General features: G+C 36.3%; 4 non-coding genes and 1 pseudogene across 4 annotated transcripts; 4 read left to right on the top strand and 1 right to left on the bottom strand.

Moving 5' to 3' along the window:
* The first annotated feature begins 456 nt into the window (after positions 1-456).
* LOC135004155 (U1 spliceosomal RNA) lies at positions 457-590 on the top strand (annotated as a pseudogene).
* Positions 591-3,887: 3,297 nt separating this feature from the next.
* On the bottom strand, positions 3,888-4,050 carry LOC135004005 (U1 spliceosomal RNA). Its single transcript, XR_010204881.1, has one exon. It is a non-coding gene; the product is annotated as a U1 spliceosomal RNA (small nuclear RNA).
* An 18,938-nt stretch (positions 4,051-22,988) lies between these two features.
* Positions 22,989-23,152, top strand: LOC135003911 (U1 spliceosomal RNA). The gene has a single exon (XR_010204789.1). It is a non-coding gene; the product is annotated as a U1 spliceosomal RNA (small nuclear RNA).
* A 152-nt stretch (positions 23,153-23,304) lies between these two features.
* Positions 23,305-23,467, top strand: LOC135003981 (U1 spliceosomal RNA). The gene has a single exon (XR_010204860.1). It is a non-coding gene; the product is annotated as a U1 spliceosomal RNA (small nuclear RNA).
* A 655-nt stretch (positions 23,468-24,122) lies between these two features.
* LOC135003860 (U1 spliceosomal RNA) lies at positions 24,123-24,286 on the top strand. Its single transcript, XR_010204741.1, has one exon. It is a non-coding gene; the product is annotated as a U1 spliceosomal RNA (small nuclear RNA).
* The last annotated feature ends 602 nt before the right edge of the window (positions 24,287-24,888 follow it).

The following is a 24,888-nucleotide window of genomic DNA, read 5'->3' as shown; positions in this document are numbered from 1 at the left end:
AGCTGCTGCAAGAAATCAGCTTGAATGCTTCAGGGGCTGGGGCATAGCCAACATGAGCCCCACACCGACGGAGGGTGGAGGTGTTTAATGCAAACTAGGGGTCATCCAAGTGCCGCAAAAGGCCGCCATGCCCTGCACGCCCCTTTTCTCTTTTCATATGCAGACGAGGGTTGAAGCCAACTTTGACCCACTGCTTGGATGACATCGCCATATGCAAATCCATCTGCTGCAGGCCTTCCCCCAGGAATGCTTGCACTAGTTGTTGCATTTGGTTTGTTGTTTGGGGGTGCTTCAGTATTAGGCAGCCTTCTGCCCTCCCATGTTCATCTGAAAATATGTGTTCTCCCTGCAGTTGTTGTCCCCAGATGAGAGTTCCCTTGTGCTGCCTCAGTTGAATCTCCTTTACTTGACAGAGATGTGCCTGAGCAGCGGCCCTCCCCAGCCCTATCCCAAATCATACTTATTTTGCATAGGAGATACCATGGTCATGAAGACTGTTCTCCCAGGGTGCGGTTCATTCATTGCATTCTGGGTATGCTGACCCCTGTGATTTCCCCAAATGTGGGAAACTCGACTGCATTATTTAATGCGAACTAAGGGTCATCCAAGCACCGCAAAAGGCCGCCATGCCCTGCATACCCCTTTTCTCTTTTCATAAGCAGACGAGGTTTGAAGCCAACTTTGACCCACTGCTTGGATGACATCACTTGCTGCCTTTCCAATGAAGCAAGTTTAATTTAATAATAGGTGAAAAACCATCCCTACAAAGGTGTTAATCAGATACTTGGCTTTGTGGACACTTTTCAGAGCACAAATTTGTTAGCATAAAAATAAAGCCAGAAAATGAAGAGCTGTTTAATCACTCAATTGGATTTTTCTGCCAGCATATTTCTTTTTCTCTGCAACCCACTGCTAAATTGTGCTTCGTGGCTGTTTTTTTTATAAAATCACTTAATCAAATCTAACTCTGATTACATCAGAGAAGGCCAGGTACCCTACACCATAAGAGGTGGTTTGAAATTTTTACTTGTCTACTTAAAGATCACCAAAATCTGATAACGAGGTCAATTACGTCCCTAGGTGGGATTGAACCACCAACCTTTTGGTTAACAACTGAACACGCTAACTGTTTGCGCCTCAGAGACACTTTGCAAAAGTACATACTGACAAAGGTTAATAAGCATTCATCTAGAACGTTTCCTAGAAAAACTTTAAAAAGTCAATAATCTGGAGAGTTTTTGTAAGATGTTCCTTCCATCAACCAATGAAGAAACACATTGGTACTTTCCCATGATGAGTGAGTGCTTCAGGATCTCTTGCACTTACATGTGCAGCAAAGGACTACAATGGAAGCATGCTGGGCCTATAACCCAGAGGTAGGCAGATTGCAACTGTCCTCTGCTATATGCATTTTTTTTGTTAATTAAAGTAATCCAAAACTGGGATTGATATTTTGGCTCTTTTATTTTTACTTAAAGTACAATAACTTTTACTGTTTTAATTTGTTTTAATAATATATTGACAGTATTGTTTTCTTTCAAAAATCCACTTAATTTTCTTTACCCTATTATTAAAATGGTAATTGACAAAAACAAACTACATTGTCACCAGAAGAGCAATACAAAATGTACAAGTGATATATTAAAATCATCTTTTCAGCTTGAATTTCAATGATGCATTGAGGTAACGATTTTGTGAGAAACATCTTCACCCTTAAATAAAGATTTTCTTAATTCCCTACCTGTGTGCTAATTAGATATCACCTTGTTTTCACATTAAACAGACTTTCACATGAGAAAGCAGCAAGGATGCAGTGGCGTTAATGTTTCCTGGTGTCAACCTGTATTATTTCAGTAGACATTGAAATGAGGATGCATCTTGCTGCCTTTCCAATGAAGCAAGTTTAATTTAGTAATAGGTTAAAAACCATCCCTACAAAGGTGTTAATCAGAGACTTGGCTTTGTGGACACTTTTCAGAGAACAAATTTGTTAGCATAAAAATAAAGCCAGAAAATGAAGAGCTGTTTAATCACTCAATTGGATTTTTCTGCCAGCATTTTTCTTTTTCTCTGCAACCCACTGCTAAATTGTGCTTCCTAGCTGTTTTTTTTATAAAATCACTTAATCAAATCTAACTCTGATTACATCAGAGAAGGCCAGGTACCCTACACCATAAGAGGGGGTTTGAAATTTTGACTTGTCTACTTAAAGATCACCGAAATCTGATAACAAGGTCAATTACGTCCCTGGGTGGGATTGAACCACCAACCTTTTGGTTAATAGCCTTATACACTAACTGATTGCGCCACAGCGACACTTTTCAAAAGTACATACTGACAAAGGCTAATAAGCATTCATCTAGAACGTTTCCTAGAAACATTTTAAAAAGTCAATAATGTGGAGAGTTTTTGTAAGATGTTTCTTCCATCAACCAATGAAGAAACACATTGGTACTTTCCTATGATGAGTGAGTGCTTCAGGATCTCTTGCACTTACATGTGCAGCAGAGTACTGTAATGGAAGCATGCTGGGTCCATAACCCAGAGGTAGGCAGATTGAAACTATCCTCTGCTATATGCATTGTTTTTATTAATTAAAGTAATCCAAAACTGGGATTGATATTTTTACTCTTTTATTTTTACTTAAAGTACAATAACTTTTACCATTTTAATTTGTTTTAATAGTATATTGACAGTATTGTTTTCTTTCAAAAATCCAATTAATTTTCTTTACCCGATTATTAAAATGGTAATTGACAAAAACAATCTACATTGTCACCAGAAGAGCAGTACAAAATGTACAAGTGATATATTAAAATCATCTTTCCAGCTTGAATTTCAATGATGCCTTGGTGCAACAATTTTGTGAGAAACATCTTCACCCATAAAGAAAGATTTTCTTAATTCCTTACCTGTGTGCTGATTAGATATCACCTTGTTTTCACATTAAACAGACTTCCCCATGAGGAAGCAGCAAGGATGCAGTGACGTTTATGTTTCCTGGTGTCAACCTGTATTATTTCAGTAGACATTGAAATGAGGATGCATCTTGCTGCCTTTCCAATGAAGCAAGTTTAATTCAGTAATAGGTGAAAAACCATTCCTACAAAGGTGTTAATCAGAGACTTGGCTTTGTGGACACTTTTCAGAGAGCAAATTTGTTAGCATAAACATAAAATCAGAAAATGAAGAGCTGTTTAATCACTCAATTGGACTTTTCTGCCAGCATAATTTTTTTTCTCTGCAACCCACTGCTAAATTGTGCTTCCTAGCTGTTTTTTATAAAATCACTTAATCAAATCTAATTCTGATTACATCAGAGAAGGCCGGGTACCCTACACCATAAGAGGGGGTTTGAAATTTTGACTTGTCTACTTAAAGATCACCAAAATCTGATAACAAGGTCTATTACGTCCCTGGGTGGGATTGAATCACCAACCTTTAGGTTAATAGCCATACACACTAACTGATTGCGCCACAGCGACACTTTGCAAAAGTACATACTGACAAAGGCTAATAAGCATTCATCTAGAACGTTTCCTAGAAAAACTTTAAAAAGTCAATAATCTGGAGAATTTTTGTAAGAAACACAGTGGTACATTCCCATGATGAGTGAGTGCTTCAGGATCTCTTGCACTTACATGGGCTATTAACCAAAAGGTTCCCACCCAGTAATGTAATTGACCTTGTGATCAGATTTTGGTGATCTTTAAGTAGACAAGTCAAAATTTCAAACCCCCTCTTATGGTGTAGGGTACCTGGCCTTCTCTGACGTAATCAGAGTTAGATTTAATTAAGGTGCACAAGGGCATAGAAGGGAGCGGTTTAAGAAAAGAGAAGTGGAAACAGACAGCAAACTAGGCTGGAGAGAGACCTGAGACAAAGAGATCTGAATTATACGAGAGCCGACCAGGGGAAACACAAATTATGCAGTCAAGTTTCCCACATTTGGGGAAATCGCAGGAGCAGCACACCCAGAGTGCAATGGGTGAGCCTTTCCCTGGGAGAAGCACCTTCCTGATCATAGTATCTCACCTGGCAGGTAAGTAGGAGTTGGGCTAGTGCTGGGGAGGGTCGCTGCTCGGGTACCCCCCTGTCAAGTGAAGGAGATCCAACTGAGGCAGCACAAGGGAACTCTCGAAAGAAGAACAAGGCTAGAGGAAGATCTGAGACAAAGAAATCTGACTTTTACCAGAGCTGACCAGAGGAAAGCACAAACACAGTACCCCACTACCACCAGGAAACATTAACGCCACTGCATCCTTGCTGCTTTCTCATGTGGAAGTCTATTTAATGTGAAAACAAGGTGATATCTAATTAGCACACAGAAAAGAAAATTAAGTGAATTTTTGAAAGAAAACAATACTGTCAATATACTATTAAAACAAATTAAAATGGTAAAAGTTATTGTACTTTAAGTAAAAATAAAAGAGCAAAAATATCAATCCCAGTTTTGGATTACTTTAATTAACAAAAAAAATGCATATAGCAGAGGATAGTTTCAATCTTTCTACCTCTGGGTTATGGGCCCAGCATGCTTCCATTGCAGTACTCTGCTGCACATGTAAGTGCAAGAGATCCTGAAGCACTCACTCATCATGGGAAAGTACCAATGTGTTTCTTCATTGGTTGATGGCAGAAACATCTTACAAAAACACTCCAGATTATTGACTTTTTAAAGTTTTTCTAGGAAACGTTCTAGATGATTGTTTATTAGCCTTTGTCAGTATGTAATTTTGCAAAGTGTCGCTGTGGCGCAATCAGTTAGTGTGTATGGCTATTAACCAAAAGGTTGGTGGTTCAATCCCACCCAGGGATGTAATTGACTTTGTTATCAGATTTTGGTGATCTTTAAGTAGACAAGTCAAAATTTCAAACCCCCTGTTATGGTGGTAGGTATTTAGACTTCTCTGATGTAATCAGAGTTAGATTTGATTCAGTGATTTTATAAAAACAGCTAGGAAGCACAATTTAGCAGTGGGTTGCAGAGAAAAAGAAATATGCTGGCAAAAAAATCCAATTGAGTGATTAAACAGCTCTTGGATGGTTTTTCACCTATTACTAAATTAAACTTGCTTCATTGGAAAGGCAGCAAGATGCATCCTCATTTCAATATCTACTGAAATAATACAGGTTGACACCAGGAAACATTAACGCCACTGCATCCTTGCTGCTTTCTCATGTGGAAGTCTGTTTAATGTGAAAACAAGGTGATATCTAATTAGCACACAGGTAAGGAATTAAGAAAATCTTTATTAAAGGGTGAAGATGTTTCTCACAAAATCGTTGCCCCAATGCATCATTGAAATTCAAGCTGGAAAGATGATTTTAATATATCACTTGTACATTTTGTATTGCTCTTCTGGTGACAATGTAGTTTGTTTTTGTCAATTACCATTTTAATAATCGGGTAAAGAAAATTAATTGGATTTTTGAAAGAAAACAATACTGTCAATATACTATTAAAACAAATTAAAATGGTAAAAGTTATTGTACTTTAAGTAAAAATAAAAGAGCAAAAATATCAATCCCAGTTTTGGATTACTTTAATTAACAAAAAAAAATGCATATAGCAGAGGATAGTTTCAATCTGCCTACCTCTGGGTTATGGACCCGGCATGCTTCCATTACAGTACTCTGCTGCACATGTAAGTGCAAGAGGTCCTGAAGCACTCACTTATCATGGGAAAGTTCCAATGTGTTTCTTTATTGGTTGATGGAAGAAACATCTTACAAAAACTCTCCACATTATTGACTTTTTAAAATGTTTCTAGGAAACGTTCTAGATGAATGCTTATTAGCATTTGTCAGTATGTACTTTTGCAAAGTGTCGCTGTGGCGCAATCAGTCTGTGTGTATGGTTATTAACTAAAAGGTTGGTGGTTCAATCCCACCCAGGGACGTAATTGACCTTGTTATCAGATTTTGGTGATCTTTAAGTAGACAAGTCAAAATTTCAAACCCCCTGTTATGGTGTAGGGTACCTGGCCTTCTCTGATGTAATCAGAGTTAGATTTGATTCAGTGATTTTATAAAAACAGCTAGGAAGCACAATTTAGCAGTGGGTTGCAGAGAAAAAGAAATATGCTGGCAGAAAAATCCAATTGAGTGATTAAACAGCTCTTCATTTTCTGGCTTTATTTTTATGCTAACTAATTTGTTCTCTGAAAAGTGTCCACAAAGCCAAGTCTCTGATTAACACCTTTGTAGGGATGGTTTTTCACCTATTACTAAATTAAACTTGCTTCATTGGAAAGGCAGCAAGATGCATCCTCATTTCAATGTCTACTGAAATAATACAGGTTGACACCAGGAAACATTAACGCCACTGCATCCTTGCTGCTTTCGCATGTGGAAGTCTGTTTAATGTGAAAACAAGGTGATATCTAATTAGCACACAGGTAAGGAATTAAGAAAATCTTTATTTAAGGGTGAAGATGTTTCTCACAAAATCGTTGCCCCAATGCATCATTGAAATTCAAGCTGGAAAGATGATTTTAATATATCACTTGTACATTTTGTATTGCTCTTCTGGTGACAATGTAGTTTGTTTTTGTCAATTACCATTATAAAAATAGGGTAAAGAAAATTAAGTGGATTTTTGAAAGAAAACAATACTGTCAATATACTATTAAAACAAATTAAAATGGTAAAAGTTATTGTACTTTAAAGTAAAAATAAAAGAGCAAAAATATCAATCCCAGTTTTGGATTACTTTAATTAACAATAAAAAATGCATATAGCAGAGGATAGTTTCAATCTGCCTACCTCTGGGTTATGGGCCCAGCATGTTTCCAATGCAGTACTCTGCTGCACATGTAAGTGCAAGAGATCCTGAAGCACTCACTCATCATGGGAAAGTACCAATGTGTTTCTTCGTTGGTTGATGGAAGAAACATCTTACAAAAACTCTCCAGATTATTGACTTTTTAAAGTTTTTCTAGGAAACGTTCTAGATGAATGCTTATTAGCCTTTGTCAGTATGTAAGTTTGCAAAGTGTCTCTGTGGCGCAATCGGTTAGTGTGTTTGGTTATTAATCAAAGGGTTGGTGGTTCAATCCCACCCAGGGATGTAATTGACCTTATTATCAGATTTTGGTGATCTTTAAGTAGACTAGTCAAAATTTCAAACCCCCTCTTATGGTGTAGGGTACCTGGCCTTCTCTGATGTAATCAGAGTTAGATTTGATTAAGTGATTTTATAAAAAAACAGCTAGGAAGCACAATTTAGCAGTGGGTTGCAGAGAAAAAGAAATATGCTGGCAGAAAAATCCAATTGAGTGATTAAACTGCTCTTCATTTTCTGGCTTTATTTTTATGCTAACTAATTTGTTCTCTGAAAAGTGTCCACAAAGCCAAGTGTCTGATTAACATCTTTGTAGGGATGGTTTTTCACCTATTACTAAATTAAACTTGCTTCATTGGAAAGGCAGCAAGATGCATCCTCATTTCAATATCTACGGAAATAATACAGGTTGACACCAGGAAACATTAACGCCACTGCATCTTTGCTGTTTTCTCATGTGGAAGTCTGTTTAATGTGAAAACAAGGTGATATCTAATTAGCACACAGGTAAGGAATTAAGAAAATCTTTATTTAAGGGTGAAGATGTTTCTCACAAAATCGTTGCCCCAATGCATCATTGAAATTCAAGCTGGAAAGATGATTTTAATATATCACTTGTACATTTTGTATTGCTCTTCTGGTGACAATGTAGTTTGTTTTTGTCAATTACCATTTTAATAATCGGGTAAAGAAAATTAATTGGATTTTTGAAAGAAAACAATACTGTCAATATACTATTAAAACAAATTAAAATGGTAAAAGTTATTGTACTTTAAGTAAAAATAAAAGAGCACAAATATCAATCCCAGTTTTGGATTACTTTAATTAACAAAAAAAATGCATATAGCAGAGGATAGTTTCAATCTGCCTACCTCTGGGTTATGGACCCAGCATGCTTCCATTACAGTACTCTGCTGCACATGTAAGTGCAAGAGATCCTGAAGCACTCACTCATCATGGGAAAGTACCAATGTGTTTCTTCATTGGTTGATGGAAGAAACATCTTACAAAAACTCTCCAGATTATTGACTATTTAAAGTTTTTATAGGAAACGTTCTAGATGAATGCTTATTAGCCTTTGTCAGTAAATACTTTTGCAAAGTGTCGCTGTGGCGCAATCAGTTAGTGTGTATGGCTATTAACCAAAAGGTTGGTGGTTCAACCCCACCCAGGGACGTAATTGACCTTGTTATCAGATTTTGTTGATCTTTAAGTAGACAAGTCAAAATTTCGAAAACCCCTGTTATGGTGTAGGGTACCTGGCCTTCTCTGATGTAATCAGAGTTAGATTTGATTAAGTGATTTTATAAAAAAACAGCTAGGAAGCACAATTTAGCAGTGGGTTGCAGAGAAAAAGAATAATGCTGGCAGAAAAATCCAATTGAGTGATTAAACAGCTCTTCATTTTCTGGCTTTATTTTTATGATAACAAATTTGTTCTCTGAAAAGTGTCCACAAAGCCAAATATCTGATTAACATCTTTGTAGGGATGGTTTTTCACCTATTACTAAATTAAACTTGCTTCATTGGAAAGGCAGCAAGATGCATCCTCATTTCAATATCTACGGAAATAATACAGGTTGACACCAGGAAACATTAACGCCACTGCATCTTTACTGTTTTCTCATGTGGAAGTCTGTTTAATGTGAAAACAAGGTGATATCTAATTAGCACACAGGTAAGGAATTAAGAAAATCTTTATTTAAGGGTGAAGATGTTTCTCACAAAATCGTTGCCCCAATGCATCATTGAAATTCAAGCTGGAAAGATGATTTTAATATATCACTTGTACATTTTGTATTGCTCTTCTGGTGACAATGTAGTTTGTTTTTGTCAATTACCATTTTAATAATCGGGTAAAGAAAATTAAGTGGATTTTTGAAAGAAAACAATACTGTCAATATACTATTAAAACAAATTAAAATGGTAAAAGTTATTGTACTTTAAGTAAAAATAAAAGAGCAAAAATATCAATCCCAGTTTTGGATTACGTTATTTAACAACAAAAAAAATGCATATAGCAGAGGATAGTTTCAATCTGCCTACCTCTGGGTTATGGACCCAGCATGCTTCCATTACAGTACTCTGCTGCACATGTAAGTGCAAAAGATCCTGAAGCACTCACTCATCATGGGAAAGTACCAATGTGTTTCTTCATTGGTTGATGGAAGAAACATCTTACAAAAACTCTCCACATTATTGACTTTTTAAAATGTTTCTAGGAATCGTTCTAGATGAATGCTTATTAGCCTTTGTCAGTATGCACTTTTGCAAAGTGTCGCTGTGGCGCAATCAGTTAGTATGTAAGGCTATTAACCAAAAGGTTGGTGGTTCAATCCCACCCAGGGACTTAATTGACCTTGTTATCAGATTTTGGTGATCTTTAAGTAGACAAGTCAAAATTTCAAACCCCCTGTTATGGTGTAGGGTACCTGGCCTTCTCTGATGTAGTTAGATTTGATTCAGTGATTTTATAAAAACAGCTAGGAAGCACAATTTAGCAGTGGGTTGCAGAGAAAAAGAAATATGCTGGCAGAAAAATCCAATTGAGTGATTAAACAGCTCTTCATTTTCTGGCTTTATTTTTATGCTAACTAATTTGTTCTCTGAAAAGTGTCCACAAAGCCAAGTATCTGATTAACATATTTGTAGGGATGGTTTTTCATCTATTACTAAATTAAACTTGCTTCATTGGAAAGGCAGCAAGATGCATCCTCATTTCAATATCTACTGAAATAATACAGGTTGACACCAGGAAACATTAACGCCACTGCATCCTTGCTGCTTTCTCATGTGGAAGTCTGTTTAATGTGAAAACAAGGTGATATCTAATTAGCACACAGGTAAGGAATTAAGAAAATCTTTATTTAAGGGTGAAGATGTTTCTCACATAATCGTTGCCCCAATGCATCATTGAAATTCAAGCTGGAAAGATGATTTTAATGTATCACTTGTACATTTTGTATTGCTCTTCTGGTGACAATGTAGTTTGTTTTTGTCAATTACCATTTTAATAATAGGGTAAAGAAAATTAAGTGGATTTTTGAAAGAAAACAATACTGTCAATATACTATTAAAACAAATTAAAATGGTAAAAGTTATTGTACTTTAAGTAAAAATAAAAGCTAAAATATCAATCCCAGTTTTGGATTACTTTAATGAACAAAAAAAAATGCATATAGCAAAGGATAGTTTCAATCTGCCTACCTCTGGGTTATGGGCCCAGCATGCTTCCATTGCAGTACTCTGCTGCACATTTAAGTGCAAGAGATCCTGAAGCACTCACTCATCATGCGAAAGTACCAATGTGTTTCTTCATTGGTTGCTGGAAGAAACATCTTACAAAAACTCTCCAGATTATTGACTTTTTAAAGTTTTTCTAGGAAACGTTCTAGATGAATGCTTATTAGTCTTTGTCAGTATGGACTTTTTGCAAAGTGTCTCTGTGGCGCAATCTGTTAGTGTGTTCAGCTATTAATCAAAAGGTTGGTGGTTCAATCCCACCCAGGGACGTAATTGACCTTGTGATCAGATTTTGGTGATATTTAAGTAGACAAGTCAAAATTGCAAACCCTCTCTTATGGTGTAGGGTACCTGGCCTTCTCTGATGTAATCAGAGTTAGATTTGATTAAGTGATTTTATAAAAAAAACAGCTAGGAAGCACAATTTAGCAGTGGGTTGCAGAGAAAAAGAAAAATGCTGGCAGAAAAATCCAATTGAGTGATTAAACAGCTCTTCATTTTCTGGCTTTATTTTTATGATAACAAATTTGTTCTCTGAAAAGTGTCCACAAAGCCAAGTATCTGATTAACATCTTTGTAGGGATGGTTTTTCACCTATTACTAAATTAAACTTGCTTCATTAAAAAGGCAGCAAGATGCATCCTCATTTCAATATCTACAGAAATAATACAGGTTGACACCAGGAAACATTAACACCACTGCATCTTTGCTGTTTTCTCATGTGGAAGTCTGTTTAATGTGAAAACAAGGTGATATCTAATTAGCACACAGGTAAAGAATTAAGAAAATCTTTATTTAAGGGTGAAGATGTTTCTCACAAAATCGTTGCCCCAATGCATCATTGAAATTCAAGCTGGAAAGATGATTTTAATATATCACTTGTACATTTTGTATTGCTCTTCTGGTGACAATGTAGTTTGTTTTTGTCAATTACCATTTTAATAATCGGGTAAAGAAAATTAATTGGATTTTTGAAAGAAAACAATACTGTCAATATACTATTAAAACAAATTAAAATGGTAAAAGTTATTGTACTTTAAGTAAAAATAAAAGCTAAAATATCAATCCCAGTTTTTGATTACTTTAATGAACAAAAAAAAATGCATATAGCAAAGGATAGTTTCAATCTGCCTACCTCTGGGTTATGGGCCCAGCATGCTTCCATTGCAGTACTCTGCTGCACATGTAAGTGCAAGAGATCCTGAAGCACTCACTCATCATGCGAAAGTACCAATGTGTTTCTTCGTTGGTTGCTGGAAGAAACATCTTACAAAAACTCTCCAGATTATTGACTTTTTAAAGTTTTTTTAGGAAACGTTCTAGATGAATGCTTATTAGTCTTTGTCAGTATGTACTTTTTGCAAAGTGTCTCTGTGGCGCAATTGGTTAGTGTGTTCAGCTATTAATCAAAAAGTTGGTGGTTCAATCCCACCCAGGGACATAATTGACCTTGTGATCAGATTTTGGTGATATTTAAGTAGACAAGTCAAAATTGCAAACCCCCTCTTATGGTGTAGGGTACCTGGCCTTCTCTGATGTAATCAGAGTTAGATTTGATTAAGTGATTTTATAAAAAAACAGCTAGGAAGCACAATTTAGCAGTGGGTTGCAGAGAAAAAGAAAAATGCTGGCAGAAAAATCCAATTGAGTGATTAAACAGCTCTTCATTTTCTGGCTTTATTTTTATGATAACAAATTTGTTCTCTGAAAAGTGTCCACAAAGCCAAGTATCTGATTAACATTTTTGTAGGGATGGTTTTTCACCTATTACTAAATTAAACTTGCTTCATTGGAAAGGCAGCAAGATGCATCCTCATTTCAATATCTACGGAAATAATACAGGTTGACACCAGGAAACATTAACGCCACTGCATCTTTGCTGTTTTCTCATGTGGAAGTCTGTTTAATGTGAAAACAAGGTGATATCTAATTAGCACACAGGTAAGGAATTAAGAAAATCTTTATTTAAGGGTGAAGATGTTTCTCACAAAATCGTTGCCCCAATGCATCATTGAAATTCAAGCTGGAAAGATGATTTTAATATATCACTTGTACATTTTGTATTGCTCTTCTGGTGACAATGTAGTTTGTTTTTGTCAATTACCATTTTAAAAATCGGGTAAAGAAAATTAATTGGATTTTTGAAAGAAAACAATACTGTCAATATACTATTAAAACAAATTAAAATGGTAAAAGTTATTGTACTTTAAGTAAAAATAAAAGCTAAAATATCAATCCCAGTTTTGGATTACTTTAATGAACAAAAAAAAAATGCATATAGCAAAGGATAGTTTCAATCTGCCTACCTCTGGGTTATGGGCCCAGCATGCTTCCAGTGCAGTACTCTGCTGCACATGTAAGTGCAAGAGATCCTGAAGCACTCACTCATCATGCGAAAGTACCAATGTGTTTCTTCATTGGTTGCTGGAAGAAACATCTTACAAAAACTCTCCAGATTATTGACTTTTTAAAGTTTTTCTAGGAAACGTTCTAGATGAATGCTTATTAGTCTTTGTCAGTATGTACTTTTTGCAAAGTGTCTCTGTGGCGCAATCGGTTAGTGTGTTCAGCTATTAATCAGAAGGTTGGTGGTTCAATCCCACCCAGGGACGTAATTGACATTGTGATCAGATTTTGGTAATATTTAAGTAGACAAGTCAAAATTGCAAAACCCCTCTTATGGTGTAGGGTACCTGGCCTTCTCTGATGTAATCAGAGTTAGATTTGATTAAGTGATTTTATTAAAAAAACAGCTAGGAAGCACAATTTAGCAGTGGGTTGCAGAGAAAAAGAAAAATGCTGGCAGAAAAATCCAATTGAGTGATTAAACAGCTCTTCATTTTCTTGCTTTATTTTTATGATAACAAATTTGTTCTCTGAAAAGTGTCCACAAAGCCAAGTATCTGATTAACATCTTTGTAGGGATGGTTTTTCACCTATTACTAAATTAAACTTGCTTCATTGGAAAGGCAGCAAGATGCATCCTCATTTCAATATCTACGGAAATAATACAGCTTGACACCAGGAAACATTAACGCCACTGCATCTTTGCTGTTTTCTCATGTGGAAGTCTGTTTAATGTGAAAACAAAGTGATATCTAATTAGCACACAGGTAAGGAATTAAGAAAATCTTTATTTAAGGGTGAAGATGTTTCTCACAAAATCGTTGCCCCAATGCATCATTGAAATTCAAGCTGGAAAGATGATTTTAATATATCACTTGTACATTTTGTATTGCTCTTCTGGTGACAATGTAGTTTGTTTTTGTCAATTACCATTTTAATAATCGGGTAAAGAAAATTAATTGGATTTTTGAAAGAAAACAATACTGTCAATATACTATTAAAACAAATTAAAATGGTAAAAGTTATTGTACTTTAAGTAAAAATAAAAGAGCAAAAATATCAATCCCAGTTTTGGATTACTTTAATTAACAAAAAAAAAATGCATATAGCAGAGGATAGTTTCAATCTGCCTACCTCTGGGTTATGGACCCAGCATGCTTTCATAACAGTACTCTGCTGCACATGTAAGTGCAAGAGATCCTGAAGCACTCACTCATCATGGGAAAGTACCAATGTGTTTCTTCATTGGTTGATGGAAGAAACATCTTACAAAAACTCTCCAGATTATTGACTATTTAAAGTTTTTATAGGAAACGTTCTAGATGAATGCTTATTAGCCTTTGTCAGTATGTACTTTTGCAAAGTGTCGCTGTGGCGCAATCAGTTAGTGTGTACAGCTATTAACCAAAAGGTTGGTGGTTCAATCCCACCCAGGGACATAATTGACCTTGTTATCAGATTTTGTTGATCTTTAAGTAGACAAGTCAAAATTTCGAAAACCCCTGTTATGGTGTAGGGTACCTGGCCTTCTCTGATGTAATCAGAGTTAGATTTGATTCAGTGATTTTATAAAAACAGCTAGGAAGCACAATTTAGCAGTGGGTTGCAGAGAAAAAGAAATATGCTATCAAAAAAATCCAATTGAGTGATTAAACAGCTCTTCATTTTCTGGCTTTATTTTTATGCTAACAAATTTGTTCTCTGAAAAGTGTCCACAAAGCCAAGTCTCTGATTAACACCTTTGTAGGGATGGTTTTTCACCTATTACTAAATTAAACTTGCTTCATTGGAAAGGCAGCAAGATGCATCCTCATTTCAATATCTACTGAAATAATACAGGTTGACACCAGGAAACATTAACGCCACTGCATCCTTGCTGCTTTCTCATGTGGAAGTCTGTTTAATGTGAAAACAAGGTGATATCTAATTAGCACACAGGTAAGGAATTAAGAAAATCTTTATTTAAGGGTGAAGATGTTTCTCACAAAATCGTTGCCCCAATGCATCATTGAAATTCAAGCTGGAAAGATGATTTTAATATATCACTTGTACATTTTGTATTGCTCTTCTGGTGACAATGTAGTTTGTTTTTGTCAGTTACCATTTTAATAATCGGGTAAAGAAAATTAATTGGATTTTTGAAAGAAAACAATACTGTCAATATACTATTAAAACAAATTAAAATGGTAAAAGTTATTGTACTTTAAGTAAAAATAAAAGCTAAAATATCAATCCCAGTTTTGGATTACTTTAATGAACAAAAAAAAATGCATATAGCAGAGGATAGTTTCAATCTGCCTACCTCTGGGTTATGGACCCAGCATGCTTCCATTACAGTACTCTGCTGCACATGTAAGTGCAAGAGATCCTGAAGCACTCACTCATCATGGGAAAGTACCAATGTGTTTCTTCATTGGTTGATGGAAGAAACATCTTACAAAAACTCTCCACATTATTGACTTTTTAAAATGTTTCTAGGAATCGTTCTAGATGAATGCTTATTAGCCTTTGTCAGTAAGTACTTTTGCAAAGTGTCGCTGTGGCGCAATCAGTTAGTGTGTAAGGCTATTAACCAAAAGGTTGGTGGTTCAATCCCACCCAGGGACTTAATTGACCTTGTTATCAGATTTTGGTGATCTTTAAGCAGACAAGTCAAAATTTCAAACCCCCTGTTATGGTGTAGGGTACCTGGCCTTCTCTGATGTAATCAGAGTTAGATTTGATTCAGTGATTTTATAAAAACAGCTAGGAAGCACAATTTAGCAGTGGGTTGCAGAGAAAAAGAAATATGCTGGCAGAAAAATCCAATTGAGTGATTAAACAGCTCTTCATTTTCTGGCTTTATTTTTATGCTAACTAATTTGTTCTCTGAAAAGTGTCCACAAAGCCAAGTATCTGATTAACATATTTGTAGGGATGGTTTTTCACCTATTACTAAATTAAACTTGCTTCATTGGAAAGGCAGCAAGATGCATCCTCATTTCAATATCTACTGAAATAATACAGGTTGACACCAGGAAACATTAACGCCACTGCATCCTTGCTGCTTTCTCATGTGGAAGTCTGTTTAATGTGAAAACAAGGTGATATCTAATTAGCACACAGGTAAGGAATTAAGAAAATCTTTATTTAAGGGTAAAGATGTTTCTCACAAAATCATTGCCCCAATGCATCATTGAAATTCAAGCTGGAAAGATGATTTTAATATATCACTTGTACATTTTGTATTGCTCTTCTGGTGACAATGTAGTTTGTTTTTGTCAATTACCATTTTAATAATAGGGTAAAGAAAATTAAGTGGATTTTTGAAAGAAAACAATACTGTCAATATACTATTAAAACAAATTAAAATGGTAAAAGTTATTGTACTTTAAGTAAAAATAAAAGCTAAAATATCAATCCCAGTTTTGGATTACTTTAATGAACAAAAAAAAAATGCATATAGCAAAGGATAGTTTCAATCTGCCTACCTCTGGGTTATGGGCCAGCATGCTTCCATTGCAGTACTCTGCTGCACATGTAAGTGCAAGAGATCCTGAAGCACTCACTCATCATGCGAAAGTACCAATGTGTTTCTTCATTGGTTGCTGGAAGAAACATCTTACAAAAACTCTCCAGATTATTGACTTTTTAAAGTTTTTCTAGGAAACGTTCTAGATGAATGCTTATTAGTCTTTGTCAGTATATTCTTTTTGCAAAGTGTCTCTGTGGCGCAATCGGTTAGTGTGTTCAGCTATTAATCAAAAGGTTGGTGGTTCAATCCCACCCAGGGACGTAATTGACCTTGTGATCAGATTTTGGTGATATTTAAGTAGACAAGTCAAAATTGCAAACCCCCTCTTATGGTGTAGGGTACCTGGCCTTCTCTGATGTAATCAGAGTTAGATTTGATTAAGTGATTTTATAAAAAAACAGCTAGGAAGCACAATTTAGCAGTGGGTTGCAGAGAAAAAGAAAAATGCTGGCAGAAAAATACAATTGAGTGATTAAACAGCTCTTCATTTTCTGGCTTTATTTTTATGATAACAAATTTGTTCTCTGAAAAGTGTCCACAAAGCCAAGTCTCTGATTAACACCTTTGTAGGGATGGTTTTTCACCTATTACTAAATTAAACTTGCTTCATTGGAAAGGCAGCAAGATGCATCCTCATTTCAATATCTACTGAAATAATACAGGTTGACACCAGGAAACATTAACGCCACTGCATCCTTGCTGCTTTCTCACGTGGAAGTCTGTTTAATGTGAAAACAAGGTGATATCTAATTAGCACACAGGTAAGGAATTAAGAAAATCTTTATTTAAGGGTGAAGATGTTTCTCACAAAATCGTTGCCCCAATGCATCATTGAAATTCAAGCTGGAAAGATGATTTTAATATATCACTTGTACATTTTGTATTGCTCTTCTGGTGACAATGTAGTTTGTTTTTGTCAGTTACCATTTTAATAATCGGGTAAAGAAAATTAATTGGATTTTTGAAAGAAAACAATACTGTCAATATACTATTAAAACAAATTAAAATGGTAAAAGTTATTGTACTTTAAGTAAAAATAAAAGCTAAAATATCAATACCAGTTTTGGATTACTTTAATGAACAAAAAAAAAATGCATATAGCAGAGGATAGTTTCAATCTGCCTACCTCTGGGTTATGGACCCAGCATGCTTCCATTACAGTACTCTGCTGCACATGTAAGTGCAAGAGATCCTGAAGCACTCACTCATCATGGGAAAGTACCAATGTGTTTCTTCATTGGTTGATGGAAGAAACATCTTACAAAAACTCTCCACATTATTGACTTTTTAAAATGTTTCTAGGAATCGTTCTAGATGAATGCTTATTAGCCTTTGTCAGTAAGTACTTTTGCAAAGTGTCGCTGTGGCGCAATCAGTTAGTGTGTAAGGCTATTAACCAAAAGGTTGGTGGTTCAATCCCACCCAGGGACTTAATTGACCTTGTTATCAGATTTTGGTGATCTTTAAGCAGACAAGTCAAAATTTCAAACCCCCTGTTATGGTGTAGGGTACCTGGCCTTCTCTGATGTAATCAGAGTTAGATTTGATTCAGTGATTTTATAAAAACAGCTAGGAAGCACAATTTAGCAGTGGGTTGCAGAGAAAAAGAAATATGCTGGCAGAAAAATCCAATTGAGTGATTAAACAGCTCTTCATTTTCTGGCTTTATTTTTATGCTAACTAATTTGTTCTCTGAAAAGTGTCCACAAAGCCAAGTATCTGATTAACATATTTGTAGGGATGGTTTTTCACCTATTACTAAATTAAACTTGCTTCATTGGAAAGGCAGCAAGATGCATCCTCATTTCAATATCTACTGAAATAATACAGGTTGACACCAGGAAACATTAACGCCACTGCATCCTTGCTGCTTTCTCATGTGGAAGTCTGTTTAATGTGAAAACAAGGTGATATCTAATTAGCACACAGGTAAGGAATTAAGAAAATCTTTATTTAAGGGTAAAGATGTTTCTCACAAAATCATTGCCCCAATGCATCATTGAAATTCAAGCTGGAAAGATGATTTTAATATATCACTTGTACATTTTGTATTGCTCTTCTGGTGACAATGTAGTTTGTTTTTGTCAATTACCATTTTAATAATAGGGTAAAGAAAATTAAGTGGATTTTTGAAAGAAAACAATACTGTCAATATACTATTAAAACAAATTAAAATGGTAAAAGTTATTGTACTTTAAGTAAAAATAAAAGCTAAAATATCAATCCCAGTTTTGGATTACTTTAATGAACAAAAAAAAATGCATATAGCAAAGGATAGTTTCAATCTGCCTACCTCTGGGTTATGGGCCCAGCATGCTTCCATTGCAGTACTCTGCTGCACATGTAAGTGCAAGAGATCCTGAAGCACTCACTCATCATGCGAAAGTACCAATGTGTTTCTTCATTGGTTGCTGGAAGAAACATCTTACAAAAACTCTCCAGATTATTGACTTTTTAAAGTTTTTCTAGGAAACGTTCTAGATGAATGCTTATTAGTCTTTGTCAGTATATTCTTTTTGCAAAGTGTCTCTGTGGCGCAATCGGTTAGTGTGTTCAGCTATTAACCAAAAGAGTTGGTGGTTCAATCCCACCCAGGGACGTAATTGACCTTGTTATCAGATTTTGGTGATCTTTAAGTAGACAAGTCAAAATTTCAAAAACCCCTGTTATGGTGAAGGGTACCTGGCCTTCTCTGATGTAATCAGAGTTAGATTTGATTCAGTGATTTTATAAAAACAGCTAGGAAGCACAATTTAGCAGTGGTTTGCAGAGAAAAAGAAATATGCTGGCAAAAAAATCCAATTGAGTGATTAAACAGCTCTTCATTTTCTGGCTTTATTTTTATGCTAACAAATTTGTTCTCTGAAAAGTGTCCACAAAGCCAAGTATCTGATTAACATCTTTGTAGGGATGGTTTTTCACCTATTACTAAATTAAACTTGCTTCATTGGAAAGGCAGCAAGATGCATCCTCATTTCAATATCTACTGAAATAATACAGGTTGACACCAGGAAACATTAACGCCACTGCATCCTTGCTGCTTTCTCATGTGGAAGTCTGTTTAATGTGAAAACAAGGTGATATCTAATTAGCACACAGGTAAGGAATTAAGAAAATCTTTATTTAAGGGTGAAGATGTTTCTCACAAAATCGTTGCCCCAATGCATCATTGAAATTCAAGCTGGAAAGATGATTTTAATATATCACTTGTACATTTTGTATTGCTCTTCTGGTGACAATGTAGTTTGTTTTTGTCAATTACCATTTTAATAATAGGGTAAAGAAAATTAAGTGGATTTTTGAAAGAAAACAATACTGTCAATATACTATTAAAACAAATTAAAATGGTAAAAGTTATTGTACTTTAAGTAAAAATAAAAGAGCAAAAATATCAATCCCAGTTTTGGATTACTTTAATTAACAAAAAAAAATGCATATAGCAGAGGATAGTTTCAATCTGCCTACCTCTGGGTTATGGGCCCAGCATGCTTCCATTGCAGTACTCTGCTGCACATGTAAGTGCAAGAGATCCTGAAGCACTCACTCATCATGGGAAAGTACCAATGCGTTTCTTCATTGGTTGATGGAAGAAACATCTTACAAAATCTCTCCAGATTATTGACTTTTTAAAGTTTTCTAGGAAACGTTCTAGATGAATGCTTATTAGCCTTTGTCAGTATGTACTTTTGCAAAGTGTCTCTGTGGTGCAATCGGTTAGTGTGTTTGGTTATTAACCAAAGGGTTGGTGGTTCAATCCCACCCAGGGATGTTATTGACCTTGTCATCAGATTTTGGTGATCTTTAAGTAGACAAGTCAAAATTTCAAACCCCCTCTTATGGTGTAGGGTACCTGGCCTACTCTGATGTAATCAGAGTTAGATTTGATTAAGTGATTTTATCAAAAAACAGCTAGGAAGCACAATTTAGCAGTGGGTTGCAGAGAAAATGAAATATGCTGGCAGAAAAATCCAATTGAGTGATTAAACAGCTCTTCATTTTCTGGCTTTATTTTTATGCTAACAAATTTGTTCTCTGAAAAGTGTCCACAAAGCCAAGTATCGGATTAACATCTTTGTAGGGATGGTTTTTCACCTATTACTAAATTAAACTTGCTTCATTGGAAAGGCAGCAAGATGCATCCTCATTTCAATATCTACTGAAATAATACAGGTTGACACCAGGAAACATTAACGCCACTGCATCCTTGCTGCTTTCTCATGTGGAAGTCTGTTTAATGTGAAAACAAGGTGATATCTAATTAGCACACAGGTAAGGAATTAAGAAAATCTTTATTTAAGGGTGAAGATGTTTCTCACAAAATCGTTGCCCCAATGCATCATTGAAATTCAAGCTGGAAAGATGATTTTAATATATCACTTGTACATTTTGTATTGCTCTTCTGGTGACAATGTAGTTTGTTTTTGTCAATTACCATTTTAATAATAGGGTAAAGAAAATTAAGTGGATTTTTGAAAGAAAACAATACTGTCAATATACTATTAAAACAAATTAAAATGGTAAAAGTTATTGTACTTTAAGTAAAAATAAAAGAGCAAAAATATCAATCCCAGTTTTGGATTACTTTAATTAACAAAAAAAAATGCATATAGCAGAGGATAGTTTCAATCTGCCTACCTCTGGGTTATGGGCCCAGCATGCTTCCATTGCAGTACTCTGCTGCACATGTAAGTGCAAGAGATCCTGAAGCACTCACTCATCATGGGAAAGTACCAATGCGTTTCTTCATTGGTTGATGGAAGAAACATCTTACAAAATCTCTCCAGATTATTGACTTTTTAAAGTTTTCTAGGAAACGTTCTAGATGAATGCTTATTAGCCTTTGTCAGTATGTACTTTTGCAAAGTGTCTCTGTGGTGCAATCGGTTAGTGTGTTTGGTTATTAACCAAAGGGTTGGTGGTTCAATCCCACCCAGGGATGTTATTGACCTTGTCATCAGATTTTGGTGATCTTTAAGTAGACAAGTCAAAATTTCAAACCCCCTCTTATGGTGTAGGGTACCTGGCCTACTCTGATGTAATCAGAGTTAGATTTGATTAAGTGATTTTATCAAAAAACAGCTAGGAAGCACAATTTAGCAGTGGGTTGCAGAGAAAATGAAATATGCTGGCAGAAAAATCCAATTGAGTGATTAAACAGCTCTTCATTTTCTGGCTTTATTTTTATGCTAACAAATTTGTTCTCTGAAAAGTGTCCACAAAGCCAAGTATCGGATTAACATCTTTGTAGGGATGGTTTTTCACCTATTACTAAATTAAACTTGCTTCATTGGAAAGGCAGCAAGATGCATCCTCATTTCAATATCTACTGAAATAATACAGGTTGACACCAGGAAACATTAACGCCACTGCATCCTTGCTGCTTTCTCATGTGGAAGTCTGTTTAATGTGAAAACAAGGTGATATCTAATTAGCACACAGGTAAGGAATTAAGAAAATCTTTATTTAAGGGTGAAGATGTTTCTCACAAAATCGTTGCCCCAATGCATCATTGAAATTCAAGCTGGAAAGATGATTTTAATATATCACTTGTACATTTTGTATTGCTCTTCTGGTGACAATGTAGTTTGTTTTTGTCAATTACCATTTTAATAATCGGGTAAAGAAAATTAAGTGGATTTTTGAAAGAAAACAATACTGTCAATATACTATTAAAACATATTAAAATGGTAAAAGTTATTGTACTTTAAGTAAAAATAAAAGAGAAAAAATATCAATCCCAGTTTTGGATTACTTTAATTAACAAAAAAAAATGCATATAGCAGAGGATAGTTTCAATCTGCCTACCTCTGGGTTATGAACCCAGCATGCTTTCATTACAGTACTCTGCTGCACATGTAAGTGCAAGAGATCTTGAAGCACTCACTCATCATGGGAAAGTAACAATGTGTTTCTTCGTTGGTTGATGGAAGAAACATCTTACAAAAACTCTCCAGATTATTGACTTTTTAAAGTTTTTCTAGGAAACGTTCTAGATGAATGCTTATTAGCCTTTGTCAGTATGGACTTTTGCAAAGTGTCTCTGTGGCGCAATTGGTTAGTGTGATTGGTTATTAACCAAAGGGTTGGTGGTTCAATCCCACCCAGGGATGTAATTGACCTTGTTATCAGATTTTGGTGATCTTTAAGTAGACAAGTCAAAATTTCAAAAACCCCTGTTATGGTGTAGGGTACCTGGCCTTCTCTGATGTAATCAGAGTTAGATTTGATTCAGTGATTTTATAAAAACAGCTAGGAAGCACAATTTAGCAGTGGTTTGCAGAGAAAAAGAAATATGCTGGCAAAAAAATCCAATTGAGTGATTAAACAGCTCTTCATTTTCTGGCTTTATTTTTATGCTAACAAATTTGTTCTCTGAAAAGTGTCCACAAAGCCAAGTATCTGATTAACATCTTTGTAGGGATGGTTTTTCACCTATTACTAAATTAAACTTGCTTCATTGGAAAGGTAGCAAGATGCATCCTCATTTCAATATCTACTGAAATAATACAGGTTGACACCAGGAAACATTAACGCCACTGCATCCTTGCCGATGATATCCTCAAGTTGGGTCATTCGGTGCTGCAGAGTCGTACGCACTCTTCCACCCGTTCAAGAGCTTTGGTATAACCCCATGGTTCTTAATGTGACCCCAGCATCCTCTAGGTCGTATGAGAAAATAGGATTTGAATACCTACCGGTAAATCCTTTTCTCTTAGTCTGTAGAGGATGCTGGAGTTCCCTTGTGCTGCCTCAGTTGAATCTCCTTTACTTGACAGAGATGTGCCTGAGCAGCGGCCCTCCCCAGCCCTATCCCAAATCATACTTATTTTGCATAGGAGATACCATGGTCATGAAGATTATTCTCCCAGGGTGAGGTTCATTCATTGCATTCTGGGTATGCTGACCCCTGTGATTTCCCCAAATGTGGGTAACTCGACTGCATTATTTGTGGTAGTGGGGGACTGTGTTTGTGTTTTCCTCTGGTCAGCTCTGGTAAAAGTCAGATTTCTTTGTTTCAGATCTTCCTCTAGCCTTGTTCTTCTTTCGAGAGTTCCCTTGTGCTGCCTCAGTTGGATCTCCTTCACTTGACAGGGGGGTGCCCGAGCAGCGACCCTCCCCAGCTCAAGCCCAACTCCTACTTACCTGCCAGGTGAGATACTATGATCATGAAGGTGCTTCTCCCAGGGCAAGGCTCACCCATTGCACTCTGGGTGTGCTGCCCCTGCGATTTCCCCAAATGTGGGAAACTTGACTGCATAATTTGTGTTTCCCCTGGTCGGCTCTCGTATAATTCAGATCTCTTTGTCTCAGGTCTCTCTCCAGCCTAGTTTGCTGTCTGTTTCCACTTCTTTTTTCTTGAGCCCCTCCCTTTTATACCCTTGTGCACTATCCTGACTTCTCCTCCTGTCTGCTTACTTTGTGCCTTCCAATGCACAATGCAAACTACACACCCTTTTACTTGCCTTACAGAGCAGCTCTGGAGCTGTTACAGTGCCAAGCTGCTGTAAGAAATCAGCTTGAATGCTTCAGGGGCTGGGGCATTGTCAACATGAGCCCCACACCGAAGGAGGGTGGGGGTGTTTAATGCGAACTAAGGGTCATCCAAGCGCCGCAAAAGGCCGCCATGCCCTGCATACCCCTTTTCTCTTTTCATATGCAGATGAGGGTTCCAGCCAACTTTGGCCCACTGCTTGGATGACATCACCGTATGCAAATCCATCTTCTGCAGAACTTCCCCCAGGAATGCTTGTACTAGTTGTTGCATTTGGTTTGTTGTTTGGGGGTGCTTCAGTATTAGGCAGCCTTCTGCCCTCCCATGTTCATCTGAAAATATGTGTTCTCCCTGCAGTTGTTGTCTCCAGATGAGAGTTCCCTTGTGCTGCCTCAGTTGAATCTCCTTTACTTGACAGAGATGTGCCTGAGCAGCGGCCCTCCCCAGCCCTATCCCAAATCATACTTATTTTGCATAGGCGATACCATGGTCATGAAGATTGTTCTCCCAGGGTGAGGTTCATTCATTGCATTCTGGGTATGCTGACCCCTGTGATTTCCCCAAATGTGGGAAACTCGACTGCATTATTTGTGGTAGTGGGGGACTGTGTTTGTGCTTTCCTCTGGTCAGCTCTGGTAAAAGTCAGATTTCTTTGTCTCAGATCTTCCTCTAGCCTTGTTCTTCTTTCGAGAGTTCCCTTGTGCTGCCTCAGTTGGATCTCCTTCACTTGACAGGGGGTGCCCGAGCAGCAATCCTCCACAGCTCTGGCCCAACTCCTACTTACCTGCCAGGAGAGATACTATGATCTTCACTGTTAGGGCAATCAGGATGTGGAATTCCCTGCCAGGGAAGGTGGTAATGGCGGACTCTGTAATTGGATTTAAAAAAGGAATGGATACATTTCTGAATGAAAAAGCTATCCAAGGTTATAATACTTAAAATATCAACATGGTTAATCCGGGGGTAACATGAGTTGTAGTAGCTAACTAGTCATAAAACATTATTCAGCAAGTATGTAGAATCATCACAACTTAAAACAGGTTGAACACGATGGGCAATTTGCCTCTATTCAACCTCAAAAACTATGTTACTATATGTTACTATATTACTATGTTACTGTAGTATACAGAACACCACAATGCAATGAGCAGTGATAGTGAGCACTGATGAGGATACTAGAACTGACACTGAGCAGCAAGATGCAGCACTGGACTATTAGTTATGTAC

Source organism: Pseudophryne corroboree, unplaced genomic scaffold (genome assembly GCF_028390025.1).
Source record: "Pseudophryne corroboree isolate aPseCor3 unplaced genomic scaffold, aPseCor3.hap2 scaffold_191, whole genome shotgun sequence".
Classification (NCBI taxonomy): Eukaryota; Metazoa; Chordata; class Amphibia; order Anura; family Myobatrachidae; genus Pseudophryne; species Pseudophryne corroboree.
The sequence above is the reverse complement of the archived record's forward strand: the minus strand, read 5'-3'. Positions and strand labels throughout refer to the sequence as shown.